Below are 14,459 nucleotides of genomic sequence, written 5' to 3'. Positions count from 1 at the left end.
TGCCGGTCGCGCCGCCGTATCACTTTGACGCTCTCTGGCACGCGAGAGCGGATCTATCGCCGTCGCCCTCCGTGGCGTGCACCTCTTGACTGTCGCCAGACTGCCCCCGACAAATCTCTGTTTTCGCTCTCCGGCAGCCACAGTAAGTCCCTAGCATATAGTCCCTCGATCCATTCTTTATGGAGTAGTATATTACTGTACTCCCTCTATGCCAAAATATTTATAAGATTTTTGAAGTCAAACCGCCGGGTGAACTTTGACCAAATTTATGTGAAAAACTATCAACATTTAGAGTCTCAAATTAACACCATCGTATCCATCATAAAATATATTTTAATACGATATAGATTATGTATGTAGATATATATGATTTTATCAATAAACTTCTGACATGTGAAGCGTTCCAACAGTATGAACATTAATTGTTGACCAGATTGATAGAAGATGGGTGATGAATGGTATACTATTTACACCCGAATACGTGGCTAGTGTGAATAGTTTTGTGGACTTCATCAGTGCTAGATACAGTCCTACTGAACCAACAAGGCTTTTCCTCGGGATCGTCTGAGCCTCAGCTACAGCCTTCCCCATCTTCCCCATTGCATGTTGAACAAGTGATGGAGTCTCGTTACTTCAAGATGGTGTGCTTCAATTGTGGTGATCCTGGGCACTTTGTGAGAAACTGCATCAAGCCAAAGGTTTGCTTTATATGTAATTCTTCTGATCACTCCGTGCACCAATGTCCAGATTGGTTCTCTTTGCACCCATGTGCTGCCTATTTTGGTAGTGCAAGTAGTTGATTCGCCAACTGAGGAGGTAACCAAATGGGTTAATATTCAAAACTGTGCAATTATCAATGTCAGGAAAGGTGAGATTAATGTGCAAGAGCTAAAGAAGAACTTGAATGCAATTTTTTGCAAACACAGGAAATGGCCATGTTAAATTAGAAGTGTAGTTGATAAGAACTTTCTAGTTAGGTTTCCTCCATGGAAGAATGTGCCTGAGCTTATTGAGTTTCCTGCTTTCGATCTTGAGACGGAAGGGGTCAGTGTGAAGATTCTGGAGTGGGATGGCGACTGTAAGCCACTGGCTGAATTGCCGGTTGTCCGGATTCTAGTCAGTGGGTTGCCACCGAAAAATGTGCCTGGAAAACTTGAAGGACGTTGACTGGGGCTCGTTCTTCAAAAGCTTTTATGCGGTTAGGCTGCACGTAGCATGTAGGGACCCAGTTAAAATTCCAAAAGAACGAATTATGGAAATGGAACGTAAATTATATCTTCTGAAGATTAAAGTTGAAGAGGGCCAGGGTTGAGCAAGTAGATGAAGAGGATGATGATGGTGAAGAGACCCAGGTGAAGAAGGGGTTGATGGTGAAGGGTTTGATGATCTCGAAGATGTAGAAGAAGCCAGGCGTTTGATGGATACTGATGACCATAGCCAATCTCCAAATATGAGGTTTGGTGCTATTGTTTAGCCAATTCCTGGACATAGAACTGCTCATATAGTGTCTGACTGCTGGGAGGAATTGGAACTGGATGATGTGAGATTGATTCTTCCTTCGTCAGATTGTAAAAGTTGGCAAGGTGAGTCTTGTGAAGATGAATGGCAGTGTGTTTCACCTGCCAGTTTGCTATCTGTGCCCAATAAATTCGATTACTCTAAAGTAGATGACGAGTCTGGGATTTTGAAATCCCTTGTGCTGATCGTGTTACTCAAGATGCTCTTGGTTCCTTTGAGAAGTCTGCTGGTGCGGTTTATTGCTCTGAGGTCTTGGATAATTTTAACCTGGCTGAAACTGACGAGGATCTGTCGGATGACTGTGTGTCGATGGATGATGATGGTGAAATGGAACTCTTGCCTCAAGATATCATTGACAGAGCTGGGTCCACTCGGAAGAATCTTTTTCCTCTAACTCTGCTATCAAGCCTGGTGTGGTGAATGTTCTTCCTAAAGATAAGAAACAAGTGTGGGGCACTGTGATTGCTGATAAGAAGATGACTACTAGAAACCATGGTGATGTGAATATTATTGAGAAGGATCAAGAGTACCAGAAGCGAAAGAATCTTGAGATTCCTCCCTGCTTCAGAGGTAATTCCTTCCATGTTCCGCCTCCAGAAGTTCTTAATAACATGTCCAAAAAATTTAATATTTCAATAGGTGTTGATGCATCAGATAATGTCACTGTTATTCAAAATCTGATTGATGCTGAACTTAGTAAGAATCTTAAGTTTGCTAGAGATAACCCTGTTACTATTTTACCTGTCTCTTTTGTTAGCCTTAATCTTGACATTGTATCCGGTTTAGAGATTTGCATATTTGTATTTCCTAGACATGTAGTTAGTTGAAGATCGGTAGGCTGTTACGTGCGACACGTACGAAGCCGGCGGCGTTCCATCTGGTGCGCATGGTGAGGTATCAGAGATGGCCGTGTGACGCGGCGTGCCGGTTATATGCCGAGTGTGGCATGGAGCTGTTCTGGAGGTGCCGAGGACAGCTAGCTAGATGAGAACCTGCCGAGTGGATCGCTGGTGTAGTTAGTTCGTTGGAGCTGTTAGCTAGATAGCTATCTGCACGTGCATGTCTAGGCCGGGTCAAGTGTAATGGCCAGGGAGTGCATGGGATCGTGGTGTTAGTTGGCGTGCGTTTAGGAAGTAGTGGTCAGAGATTGACTCCTATATATTCTGTAACCATTGTGCTATTTCGTTAACAAGAAGACAGAGAAAATGTAGTCACGGTGTAAACCAAGGAAAGTCTGTTTGGCAAAGCCCTGTCTGCTTCCTTGGTTGTGTGCGTGAGTGTTCTTGAGGAAACACAAGAGAGATTGAGAGGATTGAGAGGTACAAGAAGATAGGGGCTTAGAGAGTCAGCCCCAACATTTGGTATCAGAGCGCACTCCATGGGAGATGGAGGCAAGCTGTGTGATGACGCTGGTGGGAGCATGGCGTGGTGCTCGGCGTCGAGAAGGAGTCGTCCACGTCAAGAGAAGGCCGCGGTGTGATGCTGCGGCGACAAGGCGATGGCGGTGCGATGTCGCTGAAGCCGACAACGGTGGCGGCTACGAACTCCATGCGATGTGGAGGTCGACGGCGCGAGGCGAAGGTTGTTGGTGGCGTGATGCCACTAGCAGCCGCGGTGCGATGCTGTAATATCCCAGGTTTAGAGGCAATAAGATGAGAGAACACCAAAGTGTGCATTGCATTCATGCATAGAAAACCCGGGGAATTTTCGCGCTTCAAATAAAACTTACCACAGTAACTGAAGTTTCACTTGACTTGCTGGAATTGAAGTAGATCATCAAGTCAAGCGCTATAAACTTCACTGTGATATTTGCTAAAACCTTGTTTTGGGTAGAGAGGATTTGATCTAGGAGCTAGATCAAATGGAATTAGTTTTGACAACAAACAATACCTTAAGTAAGGGTCAACTACAAGATCTTATAAAAGATCTCAACATGACATTCCTTACAACAACACATGAATAATTATTCAACCATAAATCAAAGAATTTAGAAACTATTCTTTAATTGTATTTTCCATATCTTTTACTAAATAAATGTTTCTACCATGATTCTCATGGTGTATCTTCAACTACTTTTGTGTGTAATATAATTCAATTCTAAACTTATTAATAAATAAGGTAAATCACAGGGCCTAAAGTGCATAAAGGCCACACATTCTTATTTAAATCATAACTTATTAAATATATGGAATATCATAAAACTGAATCCATTTGCATTACAAATTATAGTTCAAACTATTTGAATAAAACTAATCATGAGTATTTTGAAACTCATATGATCATGCCTTGGTGCAATCAAAAACCAACTATTCAAAATTGAGGAATAACCTTCAACCTTGACTTTTTGACCAATATTATAATGTAAATCCAATCAAATATGATATAGTGACTCATCCATAATACTAAAACCATCCACAAGATATTTAGTAACAAATGCCACTTGGCTATCCAAAGATAAGTCATATGAGAGGATAGGGATCATGCCACATAGGATGAAAATATCTACATGACTTGCACTCCAAGCTATGACACCTAATACTCACAGGATTGCTATGGATGAGGGCATGACAACCAAGCACCTTACTCATCAAACCAAAACAAGAGTCACCCACCTATGTGTCATGACACTAGAGCTTGCCCAAGCCTATAAATAGAGCCACACCCTTCATCCATATGATCACATTGTAGCATGATACAAGGAAACCAAACACTTGAGACCTTCCATATGAATTAGCTAGGATCAAGATGAAGAAGCTAGGAGGTGGAGGCAAACCACAAGATGATGCAGGTTTATCAGAATTCCAGAAGAACAAGCTACATAAGATACCAAGGTAGAATTCTTAGGCAAACCATATATTTAGAAGATCACATCATCATCTCTTGAGTAGGACTTTAGGATGTTCTTAGACATTTAGAAGTGAGAGAGGTTATAGATGCTAACCATATCCATGTCTATCCTAGAGAATATTAGAGTAGTATTAAATCCTACTTGTTCAAACCAACCTTTAATCTTGGAGGTGAGAGCCATGTTCTATTAGTGAAACATAACCAAAGCTTATGCACATATCCTAATTCTAGTTGTGTATCATATTGGTGATCACTACTTAAACCCTAAACTACATGTGAATTCCAACCCATGGATTGCTTTGGATTATAATTATAACCCTGCCATGCCTCATGCCTATTTAATACTTCAAGTAGTGAAGTATTCCCAAAACCCTAAACCTTGTCATATGGAATCAATCCCACATAAAATAACATGTCCTAACTTGTGTATCATGTATCACAAGTAAAAGCCAAGCCATATATACTTAAGAAATAAATACCATTTGGTGAGTAGAGTGAACCAATATCCAATTCTATTTTGGCTCCCAAAGAAATTGCTTAGTGAACCAAATGAAATGGTATTTCATAAAATATAATCATCATATGAGTAGTTGAGTTAACCATGATAAGCATAGGATTTATCTCAGATAATTTGAGCTAGAAGTTGCTAAGCAAGATTAGTAATTATAGAGTTGATCCAAACCATTTTCTTAAACCATTGGAAACAAATCTTCACATAAAATCATGAATCAATCCATTCCCATTACCATTTATTTTAAACTCTGGCCATACTTAAAAATACATGTGAACAATCTATATGGTTAAATACTAGCTTAACCTAATAATGTGTTCATTATGCATAAGTTATAATTTTTCAAACAACTTAAATAGATTTGGTTCTCCAATTAAAAGAATTGAGATAAATATTTAAACCAATTCCTATTTCAATTAACTCTCACAAAATATTAATCTAATCTTAAATTAAATGATTAGTTAAACAACAAAACAATATAGTAAGCATTAGTATCAAGTTATCTTAATATTTAAATAATTTAGAACCTGCAAAAATCACACATAATTCAAATCAGATTCAAATAGCAAATTTCAAATCAGAAAATAAAAAGAACAAATATAAAAGAGAGAGAGAGAGAGAGAGGAGTATACCTGGCAGGCCAACGCAGCCCAGAAGCGGCCCAGCCCAAAGCCACTTATCGTTTTGGTCGCTTTAAAAATCGTGCAAGGGAAAAACGACGTCGTCGTCTTCTTCTCCGAGGCCGACACCGCGGCAGCGCCAGTAGACGCCGTTCTCGTCGACGATAAGGACGCCCCGGACGCGTAGAAGCTTCCAGAACCCCTCCCTATGTCTCTCGCGTCCGAGTCTATCTGCGGGAGAGAAAAGATCTTCGCCAGACCACCTTCCAGAGACCGCCACCTCTCGGCCATCATCGTCGTCGTGTCGCAGCCTCCGTGCTCCCCTCGGCCTATAAATAGGGGTGAAAGCACCGCCGAGCACTTCTTGATCTCATCCACCCCTCCAGATCTTCCCTACCCCTCTCTATCTCTTGTTTTCTTCCACGTACTGTCGCCGGCGTCGATGACGGACCCGACGGTACAAGCCATCCCGGAGTCCATGGCGTGGCTCAGTCGACGCGCCTGGCCACGTAGATCACCCTGGAGGAGCAGAGCATCAAGGGGAGCCAAGTCAAGGAAGAATTTCGGCGTTCCCTTTCACCCGGGTTCGCCGGAAAACATCCGATTGTCGTCATCTCCGACCATCTCAAGCTACACCAACGGTCTCATCAGCTTCCTGGTGAGTTGGCGCGTCTATAGGACCAGCTCTCGCTTCCTAGATCTCATCCTAGCTTCATTTGGCGTTTTGGCCGAGCTGCGCCGCCGCAGACGAGTTCACCGGAGTAGCTCCGGCGACCTTTAGGTAGTGGCATTCATGCTCGTTTGCTCAGCATCGTGTACTGGTTCGAACGCAACAGGTTCGGAAGTCTCTGGGGGTCTCTAGCCGTCGTTCTGTTGCTCGCCGGAGCATCGCCGGCGTTCTCTCCGGCGAGAGCGACGTGTCCATCGCCACCCCAGTTCTGTTGACTGGTCGTTGCCCGCGTGGCAATGGACCCAGTCAACGGCCCCACCAGTCAGTGTCTCGGGCTAGGTAGCGAATCGGTATATTTCGTATTTTAGTTTTTATTCAAAATCCAGGAAATAACTGAAACTTTGCAAAATCATATAAAATTCATTTTAACTCAGAAAAATATGAATAATATATCAAAATGCTCACAAAAATAAACTCTATTCAAATAAAATCTAAAACAAAAATGTGTGTCAAAATAAAAATTCATTTATTTTTAACTTCTTTAATTATGCCTTTTTCATTTATTTAAAATGCAAATTGAATTCAATAAATAAGTAAGTTCCAAACTTAAATTTTAACTATTCAGTAACTAAGTAAAATGTTAAGATTAATTTTATTTACCATATTTGCATTAACTTAATTATTAGTGGTAATTCATAAACCCTAATTTGCAAATTACCATTTACCATTTTCTTTAAATAAAATAAAGCAAGAAAATACTAAAAGTTAATGTTATTTTGGTAATTCAAAACTTGTATATTTAAACATATTTAATTCTCAAGTTAATTAGTTAAATCTTAATAACATTTATAAAACCCTAGTTTCTAATTAAACCCTAACTAGTAATTATTTTTAATTCGTAAACCCTCTAAAAATTGCTAGCATGTTAAAACTATTAATAACTTTATTTCAAGTGCTTAATCACATTAATTCTAGTATCAAGTATTACTTTAAGAATTGGATCATAATTTAGAAACCTTAGTTTTATTCTAAGTTAGAAAACTGGATTCCATTATTTTATGTGTTCATCCTAAATAGTTGCAATCCTAAAACCCTAGGGGTTTAGCTCATGTAATCATATAAGCTTCATCTATACCTATAGAACCCTAGTAAGAAACAAATGAATGCATGCTTATGATCCACTAGCATAAAACAAGTCACATGAGATTATCATTTCATGTTCCTATTCTTAATTAAAACCTATATGATTAACTAGTATCACCTAGGTATAAATCCTAACTTGCTAATTGGATTAGTACCATTGATCACCACTTCTATATACCATACCATTAGGACCAACCTCAACCATCAAACCCTAGTAGAATACTAGTGATGAACCCTAACACCAATTTTGTGTAGTAATATACATCACATGCTCTTATCCCACTAAACCCTACTTGGAGAGTAATACACCACTTAGTTTAGAAACCATTAGTGATTACTTAGTGGAGCAAATAGGAAGCAATATTAAACCCTAACTCATAGCACCACCTTGACCATCATACTTTGATATGATACCATAATCAATCATAGTAATAAACCTGCCAATACTTGCTACATATAGATCAATCCAACTTAAGAACCAACTAGTTCCTATTAGTGAACTAAATGAATCCAATAGTAAACCCTAGAAGCCATAGCTTCTATTTATATTAGTTCTCATTCTTATTAACCTGTTCTTCAAAAGTTATTCTTTTGAAGAACAAAGGTCAATCAACCCTAGAAGCCCTAGTCTTAGTTGAAATACTTATTACTTCTTAATTAACATGTTCTTCAAAAGTTATTCTTTCGAAGTATAAATAAGTAATCATCAACCATGTCCTGTATAATTTAAAATTGACAACTGTTTTTCACATATTATCCCACTACTAATCTTTGTGTGTATGATTGTTATGATGTCTTATATCACTTGATTATGATGCTAATATAACCAAACCTTAATAAGAACCTTGTTTGAGAACAATTCTAAAAGTGTAACAAACCCTAAAGAAATCTTTACAACTCATACATCCTAAATCATCGAGATTAGGTTACGCTCGGGACGATCGCATCTCATACTATGCATTATAGCATCTTTGCAAGTTCTTTAAACATTGTCCTTACCGGACGATGATGGTATTTCAGCATTTGGAGTTCTCACGTATCGAAGCTTTTGCTCGCATAATCTTGCGATCAAGAAAGGCAAGTTCATCGCTTGCTCATGTCATTTGATTATTTTTATCAAATTATATGCAAAGTACTATACTTATCATTCCTGCATTGAAAAGCAAAGTATTATTTTACAATTATGAATATGACTACGTGGTGGGCAATGGAACCATGGTATGTGTTGATATGGTGGAGGTTCCATTGCACGGGTACTATTTATCTAGGACTAAGTACCAATGCCGTCTAGTGATTCTAGCGCCGTACATACCGCGTTGACCATAAGATCTATAATGGCTCTGGGGAAGTCAGCTGTATCTTTTCCCTCTCGCATGCCAACGGACTGGAATAAGGGTTGCTCGTATCAGTCTATCTTTGGTAAAGGTGGGGACATGTGGTCCTGCACAGTCTACCATTAGATACAGGAGAGGGTAGACTTATTATTGGTCTATGAAGGATTGTAAGGGTTGTCCGGATCAGTCTATATATGGTGTATAGGACAGGGCACATAAGTTGTTCGGATCAGTCTACCTTAACGGTATAGGAGAGAACAAGTGCTGTGTTAGTCTACCCATAGATATAGGAGAGGACGGACTTACAAAAGGGTGGGTCTGCGAGGTCGCGGAGAAGGCAGTGATTGGCTTGGATCTTACACCTGGCCCCACACCAAGGAAGTGTGGACGAGCATGCATCTCGGAAAGGTATCAAGGATAAGTTCTCTTATGGGAAAAGTAACGCACCTCTGCAGAGGATACTGAATTGTGACCGTCACTCCTCGTTCGGGAAGGGAAGCTGCGAACGCGGCGAGGAAAGGAACTCCATGAAGTTCTAGTCAACCTGTGAAGACTGACGGGCATAGTTTTCAGAATAAAATAAACCTTTTGAAGAAATGTTTATGAAAACTTGCATTCGCCTATGACTTTCTGGTCTGTGGCTGTAGCTAGTGCATGATACACCTATTTCCTAATATGAACTTGCTGAGTACGCTCGTACTCATCCCACTCTTAAATCCCCTGCTTAGCTATGGAGACACCAAAGGAGAATCTACCGTGGAACTCGAAGACAAAGGAGTCAACTGCAACAAGACGAAGAATCCAAGCAAAGAAGTTAATGAAGTCAACTGCTGCAGCAACTATAGTGGAAACTTAGACTAGTAATAGAAGGGAGCTTTTCCCTAATCCTAGCACCTAAGTAGCTAGAATTCTGTAGTAAGCCAGATATCTCTAAATCTTGATAGCTTAGACTACGAGTCGTTCTTCTGGAGCTTTATTTGAAGTTTTACCTCACTGTAAAGTAGGAGGCTGTGTTGATCTTCTGTAAACAGCTTGTGTATCCTTCTATAGACATACCTTGGACTCGCATATGTTTCTGTTGTACCACTCTGAGGGATGTAATATGAGTGGAATGATGTTTCACTTGTGTTATGTCAACGACTTGTGTACTACACCATGCAGTGGTACGCTGGGTCACCACAGATGCCGCTAGGAGAAGATGGCGGTGTGATGCTGTCACGAGGAGACGACGGTGTGATGCCGTCACGAGGCAGCCATGGCGAGATGCCGCCGGTGCCGGCGGCGACGGTGTGACGCCGTTGTGCGGTGACGACGGTGCGATGCCGTCATCGCGAGGAGAGTCGGCACGAGGCCGGCAACGGTGGTGCGATGCCATCGCTGCCATGAAGAGTTGGTGTGAAGCCAACAAGTGTTGCGGTGAGATGCCGCGGCAAGACGTCGTGATGGCCAGCGTTGCGATAGCGTCGTCAATGAAAAGATGTGTGCGGCAAGAAGTGAAGTTCATCCGCATTGAAGAGAAGTTGGTATGTCAAGATTAGGAGGAAAAATGTTAGCTTTAATCTTGACATTGTATCCGGTTTAGAGATTTGCATATTTGTATTTCCTAGACATGTAGTTAGTTGAAGATCGGTAGGCTGTTACGTGCGACACGTACGAAGCCAGCGGCGTTCCATCTGGTGCGCATGGTGAGGTATCAGAGATGGCCGTGTGACGCGGCGTGCCGGTTATATGCCGAGTGTGGCATGGAGCTGTTCTGGAGGTGCCGAGGACAGCTAGCTAGATGAGAACCTGCCGAGTGGATCGCTGGTGTAGTTAGTTCGTTGGAGCTGTTAGCTAGATAGCTATCTGCACGTGCATGTCTAGGCCGGGTCAAGTGTAGTGGCCGGGGAGTGCATGGGATCGTGGTGTTAGTTGGCGTGCGTTTAGGAAGTAGTGGTCAGAGATTGACTCCTATATATTCTGTAACCATTGTGCTATTTCGTTAACAAGAAGACAGAGAAAATGTAGTCACGGTGTAAACCAAGGAAAGTCTATTTGGCAAAGCCCTGTCTGCTTCCTTGGTTGTGTGCGTGAGTGTTCTTGAGGAAACACAAGAGAGATTGAGAGGATTGAGAGGTACAAGAAGATAGGGGCTGAGAGAGTCAGCCCCAACATCTTTAGATGGCGATAATGTTCAGTTGACTGATCATGCCATACCTTTATCTATTAGCCCGGACAGCTCTGGTACTGGATATCAAATGCTTGACATTGGTCACCAGAATTTAAGCGCTGTCAGGGACGCTGCATCGAGTTTTAGGAAAAGGTTATTATGATTGGTGCTACGTGGAACATACGCAGCCTGCGTAAACCAGGCCGAAAACAATCTTTAGCTGATGCTATTCTTGAGTTTAAATTTGATTTTATTGGTTTGCAAGAAACAAAAATGGAACTGTTAGATGATGGATTTTTAGACTTCATCTCTGGTAATATTCCTTACAAATGGATTGCTTTGCCGGCTAAAAAAACTGTTGGAGGTATTTTAGTTGGGATCCGTTGGAATAAGTTTGAGGTTGTTTCTCATGATTTTGGTGCTTTCTTTGTGTCCGTCGTTATGGTTGATAAGTCTAGTTCTTTTCTGTGGCAACTTGTTATGATCTATTGTACTGCGTATGCTGAGCTTAAACTTGATTTTTTCACCGAACTGCATGACCTGATGGAGTCAAAATCCTTACCTACTTTATTAGGTGGGGATTTTAATTTAGTAAGTAACTCCAGTGAGAAAAGTAACGAGACTTGTAATGCTCAATGGTCGTTTATGTTTAATGACTGGATTAATATGTGGGGTTTGGTTGAAATTAAAACATCTAATAGGCTTTTTACATGGTCTAGCAACCAACACACGCTGATCCTGGCCACTCTAGACAGATTCTTTGCCTCAACTGATTGGGAGCAAAGATTTCCTTTAACTACAGCCAAAGCTTTACCAAGATTAGTGAGTGACCATACTTAGGGATCTAATATTCCCCCTCCACCAAAAATGTTTCTTTTTGAAAAATGGTGGATCTCTCAGGAGGGTTTTGTTGATATTGTCTGCAAGTCTTGGGGTGCCAGATGTGATTGTTCTAGTGCAGTTGGCGTCTGGCAATTTAAACTCCGCCGTCTTCGTAAAACTGTGAAAGGTTGGGATATAAATTTAGAAGCTGCTTTGCAGAATAAGAAAAAATCTCTTTTACAATAGTTTGATATTTTAGATGTTTTCTCTGAACAAAAAAATCTCTTTGGAGAAGAGTTAGATGCGATTTTTGTTCGAGAGGAAACAAAAGCCTAGCAGAGGTCCAGGGATAGGAAAATTTTGGAAGGAGATCGTAACACATCTTATTTTCATGCGGTGGCGAATCAAAGGAGAAGGAAAAAAACGTTGGCTGTCTTGGATGGTCCCAGTGGTCCGGTTTATCAAACTACTGACATGCTTAATGTTGCGGCTAATTTTTATAAAAAAACTCTTTGCAAAAGAAATCAAGCCAGCTTTCTCTTTGGATAATGATTTTTGGGATGAGCATGATCTTCTCACTGTTGAGGAGGCTGCTATCCGTGATGCCCCTTTCTCCGAGGAGGAATCTATACTGCGATTGTGGGTTCATATGCTGCTGGTGCTCCAAGCCTCGGTGGGTTTTACTTTCTGTTCTACCAAACTTTTTGGGAGGTGATCAAAAAGGATTTTATGGCTTTGGTCAAAGAATTTGAGGCTGGCACCTTAGACTTTGCTAGACTGAATTATGCTATAATTACCCTTATTCCGAAAGAACCTGACGCTAGAGACATGAAAAAATTCCGCCCTATTAGTTTGGGGATCTGTAGTCTTAAAATTATCTCAAAAGCTATGACTAATCGGATTTCTCCGATTGGTCATAGGATTATATCTAAGAACCAGACTGCTTTTATTAAAAGTCGTTTTATTTTGGAAAGTGTGGTAGCTGCCCATGAAGTAATTCATGAAGTCCAATCCAAGAAACAGTCTAGTTTGCTAGACTATGAAAAAGCATATGACAGAATTGATTGGGATTTTCTTGATGAGATGCTTAAATCTAGAGGGTTTGGTGAGATTTGGAGGAGTAGAATTAAAGCCATTCTCCAAAAAAGTTCTTTCTGTGTTAGGATCAATGATGTTAATAGTAATTATTTGGTAAGGGCTTGAAACAAGGTGATCCACTTTCCCCCATTTTATTCAACTTGGTGGCTGATGTGTTTCCTAAAATCTTGTTTAAAGTTGCCAGTAGTTAGTTGATATGTGGTTTACTTCCCAAGCTATTCCTGGTGGTGCCATCAGCTTGCAATATACTGATGACACCATCCTTTTTTTGCAAAAGGACTTGGATATGGCTAGAAATTTAAAATGGCTGCTTACATGTTTTGAACAAATGTCTGATATGTGGATTAATTACCATAAAATTGATTTGCTGACTATCAATGTTGATGTTGCTGAAGCTAATCTGTTTTCACAGATTTTTGGATGCAAGTTGAGACATTTTCCCTTCACTTATCTAGGAGTGCTTTACATTTCTCTAAACTTAGGAAAGAGGATTTACAGCTGATTCTAGATAAAATCATTAAACACATTTCTGGTTGGAGGGGTAAACTGCTTTCGTATCGAGGCAGGCTTATTCTTTTATAAGCATGTATTGATAGCATCCCTATGTATCTCCTTTCTTTTCTCAAATTTTCTAAATGGGCCATTGCTGCTATCAATTCTCAAATGGCGCATTTTTTCTGGAACAATGTTGGTGAATCGCATAAGTATCATCTGGCCTCCTGGGATTTTGTTAGTAGAAAAAAAAGTATGGTGGGTTGGGGATCCAAAATATGCGCGACTTCAATCTCTGTCTTTTGGCTTCCTGGATTAAAATGTATCATTTAGATGGTAACAAAATCTGGAGGTTGATAGTAGACTATAAATATGATCTTTCCCCTAGTATGATTCGAGCCCAACATGTACATTGCTCACCCTTTTGGAAAGGTGTGATGTGGGCTTGTTAGAGTACGTAATGGGCTTGGGATGGCGGTATAACCCATTAGTCTTAGGATTAATTAGAGATAAGGGTCGCTTGCTTAGGGGTCAAGTAAACCTCTTTATATAAGGAGACGAGACGTATCAATCTAATCAAGCAAGAATTAAGAAGGAAATCCCTTCCCTCTTGCCACCGGCCGTGGGCAAGGCCCCCGGCCGACCCTCTCGCGCCATCCCTCTAGCAGCACCATAACAATTTCGTATCAGCTTTCCGGGTTCGATCATGTCCAGCCATCCCACCACCACTGGCCCGATGGCCACCACCACCGGCGTCCCGCCCAGGCCGGTGCCGGCCACCTCCACCGCGCCGCTTCCCGTCGCCCTCACCCCGGAGGAGATCGTCGGAGCAATCCGCGATCTCACCACTGTTGTCCAGTAGATCCGCCTCTTTCCTAGCCGGTCCCTACGGGCCGCCGCCGCCAGCGGCGCTGCTGCCGTGGCAGCCGACGCACCAGGCGGCCTCCGCCGCGATCGCCGGGCCGCTGCAACCGACGCTGCTGCTGTCGTCGCCGCCACCCGACGCCGGGCTGCTGCAGTCCCTGCTGCCGCTATCCACCATCTCCGGGCCGGGCCTACCTCGGCGCCGGGGGTCCCTCTTCTCCAGCAGCCGGCCGCCTTCTAACCCCACAGGTCGCTGCAGCACCAGCAGCAGCCGCCGCCACCAACGCCGCCGCTGCAGTCGATGTGGGCAGCTGCAACAGCAGCAGCTGCTGCCGTCGCCACCAACACCGCAGCAGCGGCTGTTGCCGCCACCGACGTCGTCCCTGCCTTT

Source organism: Lolium rigidum, chromosome 7, assembly GCF_022539505.1.
Source record: "Lolium rigidum isolate FL_2022 chromosome 7, APGP_CSIRO_Lrig_0.1, whole genome shotgun sequence".
Classification (NCBI taxonomy): Eukaryota; Viridiplantae; Streptophyta; class Magnoliopsida; order Poales; family Poaceae; genus Lolium; species Lolium rigidum.
The sequence above is the reverse complement of the archived record's forward strand: the minus strand, read 5'-3'. Positions refer to the sequence as shown.